This window comes from Lithobates pipiens, unplaced genomic scaffold (assembly GCF_037356315.1).
Source record: "Lithobates pipiens isolate NorthernLeopardFrog02 unplaced genomic scaffold, aLitPip1_a1.2 Scaffold_44, whole genome shotgun sequence".
NCBI lineage: Eukaryota > Metazoa > Chordata > Amphibia > Anura > Ranidae > Lithobates > Lithobates pipiens.
This window is the reverse complement of record NW_027507870.1, coordinates 2,114,844-2,134,561: the sequence shown is the minus strand read 5'-3', so window position 1 is coordinate 2,134,561 and position 19,718 is coordinate 2,114,844. Positions and strand designations below refer to the sequence as shown.

The following is a 19,718-nucleotide window of genomic DNA, read 5'->3' as shown; positions in this document are numbered from 1 at the left end:
AAGAACACTGCAGGCTTGTTTGCCAGCCCCCCTCCTCCCCAGTCATACACAGATGATGAAAGGTCTTTCTGGGAGATATGCTGATCGCCCGTCCAGCACACTGGATGGAGCCCAGGCCAACATGGATGAGTGCGCAGCCTACAGCTTGGTCATGGTGAGTGAGAGGACCCCATCCCCCACACAAAATTACATACCCCCTACATCTCCCCCTGGGGACAGGGACCCCTTCTCACGTGGGGACAGGGACCCCCACCTCCCCTGGGGACAAGGACCCCTTCTCACCTGGGGGCAGTAACTTCATCTGCCCTGGAGAAAAGGACCTCATCTCTTCTGGGGACGGGGACCCCATCCTGCTAGGGACAGTCCCCCAATGGGGCACCTAAAAAAAAAAAAAAAAAAAAATAAAAAAAAATACTGATACCAGTGGTGGAACTCCAGGGCTCACAAAGGTCATACCTGTGACCACGCCTTGGAGTTCCACCGCCGGACTCAGAGGGAAGGCCCTGGCTGGGGTTCAGGGGGGCCCTTCATGGTTTCTTGCATCGGGGCCCTGAAGGTTCTAGTTACGCCACTGATATGCATGTTTCTTGTTACTTACGATGAGCAGGTCTTTTACCTGGTGAAGGATCAGCACAGAAGCATGAATATATTTTGCAGAGACTTGGGTGTTAATCTTCACTTGTATTGATACGAGCACTCAACATTGAGGGGGCACATGAGAGATGACCAGCTGTCCTCCTGTTTGTTGTAATGTGAAAATGACTTCAAAATGTTTCTTGGGCAAAGACTTCAGCTGATATTTTGATGTTTTCAGATAAAGAAACTTGGAATTTAACCCGACGAATCTACAAAGTTCAATTGAAAACCTATCTGAATAGCTGGTGGCTGACGAAGTTTGTGCCCTCCGTCTATACTGTGGTTCTCCTCGTGGCTCTTCCTCTCAATATAATGGCGATTATCATGTTCTTGGTGAAGGTGAAGGTGAAGAAGCCAGGAGTGGTGTACCTGCTGAACCTAGCCGCTGCTGATGTTCTCTTTGTTAGTATTCTTCCTTTTCACATTGTGTACCGATTCTCAGGAAATAACTGGCTGATGGGGGAAGGGATGTGCCGATTTGTCACTGCCACGTTTTACAGTAACCTGCGTGGATCCATCCTGCTGATGACGAGTATCAGTGTGGACCGGTTCCTAGCTCTGGTCTACCCGGTCCAGTCCCTTCCCTGGCGCACAATGAGACGAGCTTGGCTGGTGTGTTGCTGCATCTGGGCGATATCCATCGCCAGCACCGTGCCGCTTCTCATAAGGCAACAAACCCAACAATTTCCCCTCCTAAAGATCACAACTTGTTCTGATGTTCAGGATGCCAATTTTTTTTACAAGTTTCATGTTAACTACTACTTCCCTATTTATATGGCTCTTTTATATTTCTTACCTTTAATTATTACAACCTTCTGTTACATTGGAATCATCCGCAGCCTCAGCACACCGAGCATCAAGGGTGCCCAGAAGAGATCCCGAGCCGTCTTCCTGACTGTGGTTGTGCTGTGTATGTTTGTTCTCTGCTTTGGCCCAGCCAATGTTATTTGGTTCATGCATTACCTGCAGGTCTATAAACAAGCCAGTCTCTTCCTGTATGTCTTCTACATTGCCTGTGTCAGTATTAGCAGTGTCAGTTGTTGTCTGGACCCTCTTATCTATTACTATGCATCTTCCCAATGGCAGAGACACGTGTACAGCCTGCTGGGTTGTAGGAGAGATTATAAAGCACTCATCAAACAGCATCGAGTTCTCATCCAAAAAGAGAAAAAGTTCTAACAAACCTCCTGAAACTTCCCGGTTTATATAACTTGATGAGGAACATTTCCAGAAAGTAATCCCCTTTATAAAGAAATATAACTAATATATGCTTTACTTAAGTATTAGGTGCTTATAGTATATGCCGATGTTGGGTTCTTTACTATAACAGGTTTGCTTGCAAGAAAATGACTTGGCAGAAGGATGTTGTTATGCCGCGTACACGTGGTCGGACTTTCCGGCAGAAAAAGTCAGACGGAAGCTTTTTCATCGGATATTCCGTTCGTGTGTATGCCCCATCTGACTTTTTTTTTTTTTCGAAAATTCTGACGGACCTAGAAATAGAACATGTTTTAAATATTTCTGATGGAACCATTTCCTATCGGGAAAATCTCTCGTCTGTATGCTGTTCCGATGGACCAAAAACGACGCATGCTCTGAAGCAAGTACGAGACGGCAGCTATTGGCTACTGGCTATTGAACTTCCTTTTTCTAGTCCCATCGTACACGTTGTACGTCACCGCATTCTAGACGGTCGGACTTTGGTGTGATCGTGTGTAGGCAAGACAGTTTCAGCGGGACTCCGTCGGAAAAATGTATTCCGACGGGAAAACCGGTCGTGTGTACGCGGCATTAGAGTGATCTTGTTACAGATGTGCCCAACGCAACCAGGCCATCACATTCTATTTAAGTTGGGCTTCCTGAAAAGATTGCTAGTATGTCTCCAGTACTTACTCGTGTCCCTGGCTTTCTGAGAAGATTCCTAGTGTAACCCCAGTGCTTCCTTGTTCCCTTGGCTTCCTGAGAAGATGTCTAGTCACCCCCAGTGTTTCCTCGTGCCCTTGGTTTCGTGAAAAGATGTCTAGTGTACCCCCAGTGCTTCCTCATGTCCCTGGCTTCCTAAGAAGATTCCTAGTGTATCCCCAATGCTTTCTTTTTCCCTGGCTTTCTCAGAAGAATCCCAGTGTACCCCTATTGCTTCACTGTATCCCTGGTTTCCTGAGAAGATTCCTAGTTTACCCCCAGTGCTTCCTTTTATCCTTGGCTTTCTAAGAGTATTCCTAGTGTACTCTCAGTGCTTTCTCATGTCCCTGGCGTCCTGAGAAGATAACCGGTGTGACTTCAGTGCTTTCTCATGTCCCTGGCTTTCAGAGAATATTTCTAGCCTACCCCCAGTTCTTCCTTGTGTCCCTGGCTTCCTAAGAAGATTCATAGTGTACACCCAGTGCTTAATTGTGTCCCTGGTTTCCTTAATACTAGTGCTTCCTGAGAAAATAACTAGTGTACCCCCAGTGCTTCCTTGTGTCCTTGGTTACCTGAAAATATTCCTAGCGTACCCCCAGTGCTTTCTCATGTCCCTGGCTTCCTCAGAAGAATCCTAGTTTACCCCCAGTTCTACCCCATGTTCCTGGCTTTCTGAAAAGATCTCTAGTGTACCCCAGTGCTTCCTTGTGTCCTTGGCTTCCTGTGAATCCTCCTAGTGTACCCCCAGTGCTTCATCATGTCCATGGATTCCTGAGAGGTTAACTGGTGTACCCCCAGTGCTTTCCCTGGCTTCCTCTGTCCCTGACTTCCCCAGAAGAATCCTAATATACCCCCAGTCCTTCCTTGTATCCTTGGTTTCCTGAGAAGATTCCTAGTGTACACCAGTGCTTCCTTGTGTCATTGGCTTCCTCAGAAGAATCCTACTGTACCCCCAGTGCTTCCTTGTGTCCCTGGTTTCCTGAGAAGATTCCTAGTTTACCCCCAATGCTTCCTTGTGTCCTTGGCTTTCTGAGAATATTCCTTGTGTATTCCTTGAGTGCATCCTCATGTCCCAGGCATCCTGAAAAGATAACTGGTGTACCTCCAGTCCTTTCCCCTGTCCCTGGCTTCATCTGAATAATCCCAGGGTACCCCCAGTGCTTCCTTGTGTCCCTGGCTTCCTGAGAATATTCCTCGTGTACCCTCAGTGCTTCCTTGTGTTCCTGACTTCCTAAGTAAATTTCTAGTGTATACCCAGTGCTTAATTGTGTCTCTGGTTTCCTCAGTACTCCTAGTGTACACTCAGTGCTTCCTAAAAAGATAACCGGTGTACCCCCAGTGCTTCCTTGTGTTCTTGGCTATATAAGAAGATTCCTAGTGTACTCCCAGTGCTTCCTTGTATCCTTGGCTTAATGAGAATATTCCTAGTGTGCCCCAGTGCTTTCTCATGTCCTGGCAAAGACTCCTAATGTACTTCCTTGAGTCCCTGGCTTCCAAAGAAGAACCTTAATGTACCTCCAGTGCTCCCTTGTGTTGCTGGCTTCCTGAGAAGATATATAGTATACCCCTAGTGCTTTCTCATGTCCCTGGCTTCCTCAGAAGATTCCTAGTTTACCCCCAGTTCTTCCTCATGTCCCTGGCTACCTGAGAGAATAACTGGTGTACCCTCAGCACTTTCTAATGCCCCTAGCTTCCTGAGAAGATAACTGATGTCCCCCCAGTGTTTTCTCATGTCCCTGGCTTCCTCAGAAGATTCCTAGTTTACCCCCAGTTCTTCCTCGTGTCTCTGGCTTCCTAAGAAGATTCCTAGTGTGCACCCAGTGCTTCCTTATGTCCCTGGTTACCTGAGAAGATTCCTAGTGTACCCCCAATGCTTCACTGTGTGCCTGGCTTTCTCAGAATATTCAGAATGTTCCTAGTGTACCCCCAGTGCTCCCCCCTTGTGTCCCTGGCTTCCTAAGAAGATAACAGTTTTACCCCCAGTGCTTTTTCATGTCCATGGCTTTCAGAGAATATTCCTAGTGTCACCTCCGCTTCCTTGTGTCCATGGCTTCCTAAGAATAATCCCAGTGTACCCCCAGTGGTTCTTTGTGTCCCTAGGTTCCTAAGAAGATTCCTAGTGTACACCCAGTGCTTTCTCAAGCCCCTGGCTTCCTGAGAATATTCCTAGTGTACCTCCAGTGCTTGACTGTGTCCCTGGTTTTCTGAGTAGATTCCTAGTGTACCCTCAGTGTTTCCTTGTATCCTTAGCTTCTGGAGAATATTCCTAGTGTACCCCCAGTGCTTCCTTGTATCCTTGGCTTTCTAATATTCTTAGCTTACCCCCAGTGCTCTCCCATGTCCCCGACTTCCTGAGAAGATAACTAATGTACCGCCAGTGCTTCCTTGTGCCCTTGGCTTCCTGAGAAGATAAGTAGTGTACCCCCATTGCTTTCTCATGTCTTTGGCTTCCTGGGAAGATTCCTAGTGTACCCCAGTGTTTCCTTATCCCCCCAGCTTTCTGATAACATTCCTTGTGTAACCCCAGTGTTTCCTTGTGCCTCTGACTTCCTGAGAAGCTTTCTAGTAACCCCAGCACTTCCAGTGCTCTACGAGACAAGAAGGGGGGCAAACAAGTACCTGTAGTATGTCATAACAATCTTATTATTTTTTAAATAAATTCAAAGAGTTTATACTTCAGCTGTTAGCCCATGTACACACGGTCGGACATTCCGACAACAAAATCCGTCGGATTTTGTCCGACGGATTTTGTCCGAAACTTGTGTTGCATACACACGGTCGGACAAAGTTGACGGAAAATCCGATCGTTCAGAATGTGATGACGTTATTTCGTTACGACGGGACTACGTTCAGGCTAGTACCCAACAGCTTTGGTCTAGGAATTTGATCTGAGCATGCGTGGCACTCTGTCCGATCGGAATTCTCTACAAACGATGGGACAAAGTCCAATCGGACCATGTTGTCGGAAAATTTTATAGCCCAGCTCTAAAACTTTGTCGGTTGGATATTCCGACGGAAACAGTCCGATGGAGCCCACACACGTTTGGATTATCCAACAACACGGTCCGATCGGACATTTTCCGTAGGAATGTCTGACCGTGTGTACAAGGGCTTTATAGGGTTGCCATGGTTGACAGCCACTAACCAAATATTTAAATCATTAATTATTGTGTTTGTTGCAAATAATTTTATTTATTGGTGTATTAATACTCAATTGATACAGAATACACCAAAAAATACAATTATTTACAACAAACACAATAATTAATGATTTAAATATTTGGTTAGTGGCTGTCCACCCCGTCAACCCTCTAACAGCTGAAATATAAACTCTTTGAATTTATTGCAAAAATAATAAGATTGTTATGACATACTACAGGTGCTTGCTTGCCCCCCTACTTGTCCCCTTGGAGGTCCACATAAGTGGTCTCCTGCAAGCTCTTTGAGGGTGGGGTCTGCACCGGGGAGAGTGGAAGATGACACATGAATGGTCTCAGGATTGCTGAAACTAGGTTTTAAAGGAATCTCTGGCTACAGGACACGTCTTTTCCCTTTCCATCATCATGATTGGTAAATATACATTTTTTACAACTCTCAAGAAATTGTTAACTGCTTTTTGATAAAATAAAATTATTTTTAATCAACAATTTTTGAATTTCTTGGCTGCTAAAAAACTCCATGAGGGAATTTTTCCATTTTGTATAAACGTTTTGGGGTGTGCAGCACCACAGCTCATATATATGTGTTTTTTTTCCTATTTAACCACTTCAATACCAGGCACCTATGCACCTTGCCACTCAGACCAATTTTCAGCTTTCAGCGCTCTCAGACTTTGAATGAAAATTACTCAGTCATGCTACACTATAGCCAAACAAAATTTTTATCATTTTCTTCTCACAAATATCTCTGTATTTTGGCGGTATTTAACCACTTGCTTACTGGGCACTTAAACCCCCCTCAGTCCCAGACCAATTTTCAGCTTTCAGCGCTGATGCACTTTGAATGACAATTGCGCGGGCATACAACACTGTACCCAAATTACATTTTTATCATTTTTTTCCCACAAATAGAGCTTTCTTTTGGTGGTATTTAATTCCAGCTGGGAGTTTTATTTTTTGCTAAACAAACAAAAAAAGATGCAAAATAAAAAATAAAAAAAAATCATGTTTAATAGTTTGTTATAACATTTTGCAAACAGGTCATTTTTCTCCTTCATTGAAATGCGCTGATGAGGCGGCACTGGTGGGCACTGATGGGCAGCACTGGTGGGCACTGATGGGCGGCACTAGTGGGCACTAATAGGCACAGTTAAGGCGACACTAATAGGCACAGATAAGGTGGCACGATAGGCACAGATAAGGCAGTACTGATGGGCACAGATAAGGCGGCACTGATAGGTGGCACGGATGGGTGGCATGGATGGGTGGCACGGATGGGTGGCACTAAGGGGCACTGATAGGTACCACTGATATATGGGACTGATGGGCACTGATAGGTGGCACTGATAGGTGGCTCTGATAGGTGGCTCTGCTGGGCACTGATGGGCGGCACTGATGGGCACTGGTAGATGACACTGATGGGCACGGATATGTGGCACTGAGGTGCAGCAATGTTGTTGAGGCAGATTGTGGGCACTGATAGGTGGCACTGTGGGCACTGATAGGTGGCACTGTGGGTACTGATGTATGGCACTGTGGGAACTGATGTATGGCACTGTGGGCACTGATGTATGGCACTGCTGGGTGGCATTATGGGCACTGATGGGTGGCACTGCTGGGTGGCACTTTGTTAATGCTCTGGGGGTTACTGGCAGGGGGCAGGTGGGCACTGATACACTGGCCGTGATCGGGATTGATGTCCCGATCACGGCCGCCGGTGATCGGCTTTTTTTTCCTCTCCTCGCGCTGTCAGCGCGAGGAGGAAAAATAGCCGTTTGCCGGCTCTGTTTTGTCACATGATCAGCTGTCATTGGCTGACAGCTGATCACGTGGTAAGGGGTCGGGATCGACCCCTTGCTCGGATCGGTGATCAGGCGAGTCTCATTGACTCGCCTATCACGGGGCGCGCAGGCCGCTCGTGCACGGGACGACGTCAATAGATGTAGTCCCGGCAAAGGAGGTCCACGCTGTAGCCGTCATTCGGCTATAGCGCGGATCTCAAGAGGTTAATCACCACTGGGTTTTTTATTGTTTGCAATATAAGAAAAAAAACTGAACATTTTTTGAACAAAAACACACTTTTTTTAGTTTCTATTGTAAAATTTTGCAAATAATTAATTTTTGTTCATAAATGTGTGCCAAAATGTACACTGCTACATTTCTTTGGTAAAAAATAACCCGAATTAGTGTATATTATTTGGACTTTGTGAAAGTTATAGAGTCTACAAACTGTGGTGCCATTCACAGAAAATTGATCACACCTGATCACACCTGATGTACTGAAGGCCTATCGCATTTCTTGAGACACTAAGAAGCCAGGAAAGTACAAATACCACACAAATGACCCCTTTTTGGAAAGTAGACAGTCCACGGTATTTACTAAGAGGCACGGTGAGTTTTTTTAAGTTGTCATTTTTTCCAACAAATCTTGGGAAAATTACGATTATTTTTTATTTATTTTTTTACACAAACTGGTCAATTTAGCAGGATATTTCTCTCACACAGCATATGTATAATTGCAACTACACCCCAAAATACATTCTGCTACTCCTCCCGAGTATGGCGATACCACATGTGTGAGACTTTTACACAGCCTGCCCACATACAGAGGCCCAACATCAAAGTAGCACTTTCAGGCGTTCTACAAGCATAAATTGCAACCACCTATTACATTTTTGAAAGCCCTGCAGCACCAGGACAATGGAATTGTCCACAAAATGACCCCATTTTGGACAGCGGACACCCCCAACGTATAATCTACGAGGCATAATGAGTCTTTTGAACAGTTCATTTTTTCCTGAAGGTTTTGGAAAATGTGGAGAAAAAAATGAAAATGCATTTTTTTTACACAAAGTTGTCCCTTTATAAGATATTTCTAACACATAGCATGTACATAGCAAAGAGGACACACCAAAATACATTCTGCTACTCCTCCTGAGTATGGCGATACCAAATGTGTGAAACTTTTACGCAGCCTGGCCACATACAGAGGCCCAACATCCAAGTAGCACCTCCAGGCATTCTAGCAGCATTAATTACACATATCATTTTCTGACTACCGATCACATTTTTGAAGGCCATTCATATTTCTAACACATAGCAGCTACATACCAAATAACAAAAGATTACCTGTGGTTTTAGAAGTGCAGTGGTCCACAGCGGAGAGCATCGAATTAGCGACAGCAAAAGCAATCATCCAGGCAGCAGGCAGGAAAACTGTCCATAGTTCGTACAGGCATAGATACTGTCAGCACAGCAAAAGCACAGGTCCAGGTACAGTAGCAGACAGAGGTGTACCGGCAGAATTACTGTCCAAAGTCAGTAGAGGCAGCAGGCAGATGTATGGTCCACACAGCCAAAGTATTGGTCCAAGCAGCAGGAAGAAACATGGTCCACAATGTCATGAGTCATTACAGGCAGCAATATGGTCAGCACAGCCAAAGTATTGGTCCAGGTAGCAGGAAGGACCATCAAGCTTAGGGCCAGGGGGACAGGGGTAGAGGCTTATCCCACCCAAATCGCTTTTAAGCCTCCAGGCAAACAGACCTTGTTCTGGGAGCACAGAAAATTAAAAACTGTTTTTCTCTACTCAGAACACTATTCTGAAGCCCCTCACATATGTGAGACCCCTGTGTACTACAGTAGATGGGCAAAAGATCAGTTCAAGTGGCAAGCAAAAACATGGTCAATTAACAGGCCAAGGTTCAGTGCACGTGGAAGTCACAAGTGGAAGTCAGAAACATGATTTAAATTGGCCGGCAGAGGCATCGTTGGTAAACAGGCTGAGGTTGGTTCACGTGGAAGTCAGAAACGTGGTTAAAATTGGCAAGCAAAGACATCGTTGGTAAACAGGCCAGGGTCAGTTAATTAACCTGGTAGCAGGCAAATGGGGAAATGGCAGTCTGTTAATAATAAGGGGAACTAATATTGGATGGATGTATAATAATTTTTGAAGCAATCTCCGAAGCACAGGCCAGGTTGGGAGGGACACTGGGGACAACAATAGCTGGTATCTCTTCTTACTCCTCCTCTGCTGCATACACGGCATTTCTTTTGGCGTCTTCTTCCAGATTCTGTGGGGGGAATGTGATAGGGAATGTGTTGCTCGTGAAGTCGATTCACGCTATTAGAGCAAATGCTTGCTGGGGATGGACCTTGTTGGTAAATGAGGGCAGTAACAATATCTTCAATATACTTGAGGTAGGTCATTTGTTGGTTTTCAGTTGCTTTTTGGTAGCAGACAAACAAATTAAAAAGGGGCGTGTGAAACAGATGAAATGCAACTTTCTTGTATCAATAACGGGACTTTCTGGTTGTAGTCTGTAGCGTCTGATTGTAGTCATGGACACATTCGGGGCTTTACAATGGGGCCGCGTCTTCTTTGGATCTCCACCACGGTGTCATTGTGGATGGTAGAGAGGATGTGGGCATCTTTCTTGTCCTTCCACTTCATGGTCAACACCTCCTCATTCCTCATGAATGCCGATTCTCTGTTTTGCAATTTTTTTGTCAACAGATTTTGTGGGAATCCCTTCCATTTTTCTTAAAAAGTACCGAAGGGCCAGAGATTTTTTTACTATAAAGGTGAAGAAAAAGGGGCAGGCTGGTATAATAGTTGTCGACATATAAATGGTATCCTTTTTTGAACAGGGGGTATTCCAGCTCCCAGACAATTTTCCCACTGGTTCCAATATACGTCGGGCAATCACGGGGCTGGAGCTGGGAGTCTTTGCCTTCATAGATCCAGAATGTGAAGATGTATCCAGTGGCTCAACCGCATAATTTCTTTCATTTCAGCCCATACCTGGCTCTCTTGCTTGGTATATACTGCTTAAAGTGCAGTGAAATATATGAGGGACTCGTCCACACAAATTTTTTGGTCTGGGATAAAAACATTTTTGTTCTTTTTTGTAAGCCCCATATTAAACGTAAGGCCCAAAAACAATTTAAATGTGTCCAGTGTTAGGCGTCGCCAAAGGAACATGCGGATGTAGGAAGAATTGGTTTTGGCAGCAATAAATTGGGATGCATACAGATTAGTTTGATCCACCATATTCTGCAGCAAATCTTGTGGGAAAAATAAACAAAAATAATCAAACTGAGAAAAATTCGTAGTGTCGGGCTGCACACCTGGCTGTGCAGTGAAAGGGGGGATGATAGCAGATACTGAGTTGGCAGGCAACCATAAGGGGTTTGCCAGGGCATCGGGAAGGTAGGACTGGGGCTGGGTTCTTCGGGTTGGGCGTGTGATTCCAATACTTGTACTGGGCTCCTCTTCCTGGGGTCTGTCGCTGCTGGTGGTGGGCAGATATCCTAATCTTGGTCCTGATCTCATTCTTTAGGGAGGGACGGTTTCCTCCGTGGACTCGGACTCTGATCCACTATCCTCCACTGGCTCGTATTCCGAACCAGAATCGGATGATGGGAGCTCCCCGCTGCTCTCATCATCCGACATGGTAAGAATGGCATATGCCTCCTCAGGTGTGTAAACCCTTTGCAACATTATGGTAGTGCTTTTTGGCGGGCCTATGTAATGGTACTGATGGCGATAGTGGTGGTACCAATGTGGTATTAGTGGCGGGCCTGTGTGGCGGTACAAGTGGCGGTACGGGTGGTGGTACCGATGGAGGTGGTACCGATGATGGTACGGGTGGTGATGGTGGTACCGTTGGCTAGCCTGATGGCAGTACTGGTGGCGGTACGGGTGTTGGTACCGATGGCAGTACAGGTGGCGGTACGGGTGGTGGTGGAGGTACAGATGGCGGTACGGGTGGTGGTGGCGGTACCAATGGCTAGCCTGATGGCAGTACTGGTGGCGATACTGATGGCAATACTGGTAGCAGGCTTGTGTGGTGGGCATGTGTGGTGGTATAGATGGTGGGCCTGATGGTGGTACAGTTAGCGGTACTAGTGGCGGGCCTGATGGCGGGAACTGGCGGTGGTATCGATGGCGGTACTGGTAGCCTGTGTGGGTGTACTAATGGCGGTAGGACTGTGACAGATGATTGACAGATGGGCTGATTGATTGATTGATTGATTGACAGATGGGCTGATTAATTGGCTGATGGGCTGATTGACAGATGAGCTGATTGATTGGCTGGGCTGATTGATGGGCTGGGCTGATTGACAGATGGGCTGATTGATGGGCTAGGCTGTGTGACAGGTCCTCTTTATTGGGGCGGCAGTGTTGTGCACAGTATACAGTAGACAATATACACTGACAGCTCACTTACTGATCTCTGCTCTCTCCTCACACGATCGGTGTGTGAGGAGAGAGCAGAGATCAGATAGTAACTGCTTCTCAGTGATTACATTTGTTGTTTACCCTGATCGGGGAAGCGCTGTGTCCAAGGGACATGCGCCTTCCTCGATCCCTGCTCGCCTCCAGTGGAGCGCACGGAGCGCACGGAGCGCACCGCCAAATTTTTATGACATGTGATCGGCTGTGACTTTAACACAGCCAATCACGTGGTAAACAGCCAAATTCATTGGCTGTTTACCGTGATCAGGGAAGAGCTGTGTCCGAGGGACACAGGCCACCCCCAAATGCAGCGCTGCGCTAGGGGGGGTTATCCTGCTGGGCATCATATGACGCACAGTCAGGATAACGCAACCACTTCCTGGCCATCAATATGCTATAGCCCGGACGGGAAGTGATTAATAAAATAGAAATTAGGGCCAGCTATCCGCATCTTTAAAAAGCAAAGCGCGTGGATATTTATTAATTTTATTTCAGGTACTTATATAGCTCCCTCAATTTAAACAGCGCTTTACATATACATTGTACATTCACATCAATCCCTACCAGGCCCCGACTGGCCATAGGGCAGACCGGGCATTTGCCCGGTGGGACGGGGTCGCCCACTTCGTGGCATGTTGATGATCAGGCCACACAGAGGGAGGAAAGCGGCAACGGTGGCCTGGACAGGGTTAACACAGGCCGCGGCCTGCGGCTCGCCTACCGCTATGCGGCCATGCCTGTGTCTTCTCCGGCAGAACTAGCGGCTGCATGGCCTGAGCTGTGTGTCTCTCTCAAAGACAGTTCAGCCTCAAAGCTGACGCTGACAGTTCCCTTTTCCACTTCTATGGACTGCTCCTCCTCCTCCTCCAGCCATGGGCATCTGCACGGTGAGGTAATGGGGGAGAGCTGTAGGCCGCAGTCAGGATGTTTTCCCCTGCTCGCCCCCCTCCCCTTCTCATGTCAGCAGCACGGGAGAAGAGAAAGCTTCCTGCCTGCTATTCTTCCCTCCCCATTGGCCACAGCAGAGGGCCAATCAGAAGAAACTAGAGAGGCATCATGGGAAATGTAGTCCCTGAGATTGGTGGCCCAATTGTTATCAGCAGGGAACAGGCTACAGTCCCCAGCATGCACTCTGCTGGGGGGAAACGAGAAAACCCGGAAACAAGCTGAGGAGTGCTACACTGTAGCAGCTACTAGAGGAGACATGGAAAAAGAAAGAGAGGACTGTGCTGGGGGAACTAATAGCCCCAGCACCACCAGATAGAGCCACCACTGTGCCTAACCAACTAAAATCACGTGGCCATATTTGGTCAATTACATCATCAAGTAGACCCCTCCCTTTTCTTCTACATTTAGCGGCAGGGCCCAGGACATGCACTAGTGAGCCACTGGAGAGGATCATGTCAACATAGGTGGACATTTTTTCTTTCAGCAGATAGTCAATTGTGATTGATGATGGATATCCACTGACTAGATATCAGGGCACTATCAGGGCACTAATGTTAGCTCTCACTGGTATAGAACACTGTACTGTACTAGCATTACTGCTCACTGATTGGTTGCTAGAGGTTACTGCACATTTTTACCACTCACTGGTTGCTAGAGGTTACTGCACATCATTACTGCTCACTGATTGATTGCTAGAGGTCACTGCACATTATTACCACTCACTGATTGTTTGCTAGAGGTTACTGCACATCATTACTGCTCACTGATAGGTTGCTAGAGGTTACTGCACATCATTACTGCTCACGAATTGGTTGCTAGAGGTTACTGCACATCCATACTGCTCACTGGTTGCTAGAGGTTACTGCACATCATTACTGCTCACTGATTGGTTGATAGAGGTTACTGCACATCAATACTGCTCACTGATTGGTTGCTAGAGGTTACTTCACATCATTACTGCTCACTGATTGGTTGCTATAGGTTACTGCACATTATTACCTCTCTGAATGTTCCTAGAGGTTACTGCACATGATTACCGCTCTAAGGCCGCGTACACACGGGCGGACTGTTCGTCCAACTTTGTCCGCTGAACAGTGTTTCAGCGGACAGTCCGCTCGTGTGTGGGCTTCAGCGGACAGTTTCAGCGGACAGTCTGACGAACAAAGTTTTTCGGAATTTCCGTAAGACTGTCCGCTGAAACTTGGTTTGAGCAGACAGTCCGCTCGTGTGTAGGCTTGTTTGGCAAACTAAATCTCGCGCATGCTCAGAAAGAATTTACACGGCGAAGGTTGCATTGCAGTGTATCGGACGCCGAATTTCTCGTCCCGTCGTACGTGCCGTTCACGTCATCGCGCAAGTTTTCAGCGGACTGTTCGTTCGTCGTGTGTGGTCAAGTCCGTTCATGCTAATTTTGAACGGACTGTGTGTCAAACTGTTTGACGAACCTAGTTGGGCGGACAGTCCGCCCGTGTGTACGCGGCCTAAGGTTGCTAGAGGTTACTGCACATCATTACTACTCACTGATTGGCAAAGATCACTGATAGTTTAGTGGCTAAAGCAGTGAAAGTTTAGAAAGTTCAATACAGCAGGGCAAACTGTCGCATTCAGATTTTTAATCACACAACATGCAAGCTGTCCACACATCCGTGCCGACAGACTGGTGTTCTATTGAAAAATGCATTGCGTCAGATAATGCCTCTGACAATCTGCGCATACACAGCACGAAACGTCACTCCAGCTGATTTCCTGATCAGCTGACATGACAGCGCATGCACAGATCATCGGAGGCATCATCTGATGATCCACAAAGCATGAAGTATGAATATGATTGTCACATTCTCTCATTCTCGGAGCTGCAGACACTGACACCAGTTTACCTAAATTGGCGCCTATCTTGCACCAAGTTTGTGCCTATTTCCACTGTTTAGTGTCCGTTTTGTGTCTATTAATGCCTATTTTGCACCTGTTTTTTGCCTACTTGTCTGGTTTGACCCCATTAATGCCAATGTTGCATCCAGCTCGCAGAGTGAACGAGGCAGAATCTGACATTCAGATTCTGCCTCCACGCTTTGCTGTCCTTTGGATAATGCCTCCAATGATCTGCGCATGCGCAGTGTTGACTTCTGATCAGCTAGTGTGACATCTACGCTATGCATGCGCAGATAGTCAGAGACATTATCCGACAATCAGCAAAGTGATCTGCAGTAATCAGAACACCGGGAGAAGCACAGAGACTATCCATAGCCAGAGAGAGTGGGACACACCACGTGACCCCTGAGAGGGAACCAAGCTGTCCAGATAATCAGATTCTCTGACTGGTCAGTCTGACAACACAGACAGTTCTGTAGAAGAGGAACAGAAGTGAGTTCAGAGAGACCGGGACTATGACATTGTCATTGCATGTCGTACAATGCCATTGCATGCCTTACAGAGCCGTCGCATGCCTTACAGAGCTGTCACATGGTGGACAGTGCCATCACATGGCAGACAGAACCATCACATGGCATACAGAGCCATCACTTGGGGGACAGAGCCATCACATGGGGGACAGAGCCATCACATGGCATACAGAGAAATCGCATGCCACACAGAGCCATCACATGGCGGACAGAGCCATCACATGGCAGACAGAGCTAGGGATGAGCTTGATGTTCAGGTCGAACATAAGTTGGACTCGAACATCGGGTGTTCGCCCATTCACCGAAGAACGAACATTATGGGGCGTTCGTGGAAAATTAGAGCACCTGCGGAACGCCCCATAATGCACAGCAAGATCGCAGTGCATTGCTGTATGATGATTGGCCAAAGCATGCACCTGACCTGCATGCTTTGGCCAATCCCAGCGCCTTCTGCTAAGAGAGCCATAATTGGCCAAAGGCAGGGTGCCTTTGGCCAATCATGGCTCAGGGGGACTAAGTCCACGCCCCAGACTATATAAGGCTGCCTACATGGCCTGTATAGTGTTGTTGGCGTGGATGGAGAGATAGTGTGATTTAGATTAAGCAAGCAGGTTATTCTGTTAGTGGCAGTGTATCTGATTTATATATATATATATATATATATATATATATATATATATATATATATATATAAATATATATATATATATATATATATATATATATATATATATATATATATATATATATATATATATATATATATATATATATAATATATATATATATATATATATATATATATATATATATACACTCTGCAGCATCCAGTCAGTGTAGCCTAGATCTACATTCTACAGTGCATTCCGTGGTGTACTATTTCTAACCTACTTCAGGCGGCATATTTGATATATATGTAGACAGTCTAGTATATATATATATATATATATATATATATATATATATACTCTTCAGGTTCCATTGTAGCCTAAATCTACAGTGCATTCCATGGTGTACTGTTTCTACTACTTTTCTGGTGGTGTACACATTACACAATACAGTGCAACCGTAGTGCAGTTGCTACTACTTTTCTGGTGGTGTACACATTACACAATACAGTGCAGCCATAGTGCAGTTGCTTCTACACTTCTGGTGGTGTACACAGTACACAGTACACAGTACAGTGCAGCCGTAGTGCAGTTGCTACTACTTTTCTGGTGGTGTACAGAGCACACAATACAGTGTAGTGTGGTGTTGTAAAACAAAATATACATCATGTCCGGAACGCCACCAAGGAGCGGCTGATGACTAAAAGAGGGCAAGCAGGCTCTGTGTCTACAGTCAACAGTGCTGGTCGTGGACATGGTGCATCCTCTGCAGGTGGCCGTGGGTGGCACGTTTGTCCTTTTCTTCTGCTGCTGGCCGTGTCATTGAGCCAGAACATGCAGAAGAGTTGGTGGAGTGTATAACAAAGCTGTCCTCATCCTCCTCATCCTCTGTCACCCAGCCTCAGAGTAGTTTGCCTTCCAATGCAGCTGTTAAAGCGGCCTATTCCACTGGCTCCTTGTCCACAGTCACTCCTTCCTTAGCCCCATCATGCACATAGGAGTCCCCAGAACTATTTGACCACAGTGTCGGTTACATGCTGATGGAGGATGCGCTGCAATTAGAGGGCTCCGACGTTGGTTCCCAAGTTGAGGAAGGGAGTAACGTGAGCCTAGAGAGAGGGGGTGCCCAAGAAGGACAAGAAACTGGCAGTCATATTCCCCCAGCCACAGCATACTGCCAAGTTTGCTCCAGTGATGAGGAGGGAGGGGATAAGGAGGTCACTGACTCTACTAGGGTGCCTGATAGAAGATAGAAGGAGGAGGAGGCACAACTCCAATGAGGCAGGATGTCCTCTAGGGGGCAGCTTGGGGTCAGTAGAGCCACCCTACTGCATCACACCGCAGAGCTCCACAGGTGCAGGGCACTGCTGACTCCCCGCTGATTTTGAAAAGTTCCTTGGTGTGGCCCTTTTTGACACGTGTTTAGCAGATCGCTACCTGCAACCTATGTCTGAAGCGGATCAAGCTTGGCCAGAACAGCAGCCGCTTGGGCACCACATGCTTGACCAGACATGTGACGACCTCCCATGCAGTTTGGTGGCAACAGCACTTGAAACACATCAAAGAAAAAGGCGGACTTCTCCTTGCTTCTCATCTGGGATCTCCAACCCCACTATACCTCCAGTCCTCTCAAAAACCTGAACTGAGAGGAATGAAGGTATAGCAATAGGTGTCCCAAGCACTTGCAGCCAATCTGCTATCAGTACACCTCTATTTGATTTTAGCAGGCAAATTTCCCTACCCCAGTTGCTAAACCATAAAAAGAAATTCGGTCCCAGCCATCCACATGCTCAGCGTCTGAATGTTAGCTTGACCAAATTGCTACTGGCAGCTAGTAGACTCTGCCCCATTTTGTGAATTTGTGGAATGTGCCGTACCTCAGTGGCAGTTTCCAAAACGCCATTTCTTTTCATGGAAGGCCATTCAGGTTCTCTACCGGCATGTGGAAGGCAATGTTTTGGCCTGGTTGGACAGGGCGGTCAGAAGTAAGATGCATATTACCGCTGACTCATGGTCTAGCAGGCATGGGCAGGAACGTTACCTTTCCTTCATGGTGCACTGGGTAACTCTGCTGGCAGCTGGGAAGGATGCAGGACAGGGTTCAGTATTGTTGGAGCTTGTTCCACCACCACGCCTCCAAAATGCTAGTGGCGATTCTGCCACAACTCTCTCCTCCACCCCCTCTTCTTCCTCTTTGGCCTCTTCTGTATATTTCTCTTCTGAACCAGCGGTGCTCCGTAAGCGTCAAGGGCCTACGCAAGCACTCAGGCAAAAAGATGCCATGCAGTGCTTGAGTTGGTCTGCTTAGGAGACAGGTGCCACATTGGGGCAGAGATTCTGTCAGCTCTGCAGAGGCAGGCTCAGAGGTGGTTGATGCCACACCAGCTTCAGCCACGAATGGTTGTATGTTACAATGGCACCAACCTTCTCTCCGCCCTCCGACAAGAACACTTGACCCATGTAACATGCTTGGCACACGTCCTGAATTTGGTGGTGCAGCGGTTCTTGAGCAGGTACTCAAGCTTACAGGATCTCCTGAGGCAGGCCAGAAAAGTCTGTGGTAATTTCTGTCAGTCATACAATCCCAGTGCTCGGCTGGCTGACATTCAAAGGCAATGCAACCTGCCCACCAACCGCCTCATTTGTGACATGCCCACCAGGTGAGCAGCAACAATGCATGCATCAGTGATACTGTCGCTCTTGTCTTCCTGTTGGAGCACACACTTCGGGGAATAATGGACAGGGCACTTGAGGCAGAACAGCAGGAGGAAGAGGAGGACTTCCTTACCAAGGCCCCCTTTAACACACAGGAAAAAGAGGAGGAGGATTGTGTCAGCATGGATGTAGGGGATAACACTCAGCAGCAGTCTTCAAGGGGTGTTTTTCAGTCCCCAGAAACCCAAGGAGTTGTATGTGGTTGGGAGGAGGTAGTTCCTGACAACATCATTCTCAGTGACCCAGAGGACTCACAATTGAATGCGTCTGCAAACTTACGCTGCATGGCCTCCCTGATTCTAAAAAGCCTAGGACCCTAGGATTCGTGGTATCAAGAAGAGGGACCATTACTGGCTGGCAACCCTTCTTGATCCACGTTACAAGGGTAAGGTTGCAGAATTCATCTTGCCTTCGCAGAGGAAGCAGAGGATGAAACATCTTCAGGAGGCCATGAAGAAAGGTTTGTGCAATGCGTTTCCAGACCCTGAGGAAGAGTGGGGGAGAAGGTGGCCTGCTGACCAATGCCTTTAGACAATTTTTCAGTCCCCAACGCCAAGGACTTATTGGTTAAAGCAACCATCGCCAGCGTCTGCATTACATGGTGCATGAATATCTTTGGGCAAGAGCAGACTTGGAGACCTTTCCAACAGACCATCCACTGGGTTACTGGGTCTTGAGGATGGACCACTGGGCAGAACTTGCTCAATATGCAATTGTGCTACTGGCCTGTCCTACATCCAGCGTTCTTTCTGAATGCACATTCAGTGCTGCTGGAGGGTTTATAATGGATCATAGAGTGCGCCTGTCCACAGACTCCGTTGATAGGCTTACATTCATAAAAATAAATCAGTCTTGGATCAGCAGCAGCTATCAAGCACCTGATGCAACTGATTGATTTTTCTATGGATGTGGGATCCCATGAAGACTGCCTATGCTGAGTGACTATCCTATTCCTCCTCAATCTTGATGATGCTAGCTTCCAACAATATTTTTGGTTAGGGCACCACCACCACTGCCTAAGGCCCAATTTTTCTGCCCCTGTTTAACAGGGGCATGCAATTACAATTTTTGATCAAATATTTCACAGAAGGGATCGTTCCTGCACCCACCA

General features: G+C 46.8%; 1 pseudogene; it reads left to right on the top strand.

Annotated features, from left to right (window-relative positions):
• The first annotated feature begins 817 nt into the window (after positions 1–817).
• Positions 818–5,233, top strand: LOC143956880 (proteinase-activated receptor 1 pseudogene; annotated as a pseudogene).
• The last annotated feature ends 14,485 nt before the right edge of the window (positions 5,234–19,718 follow it).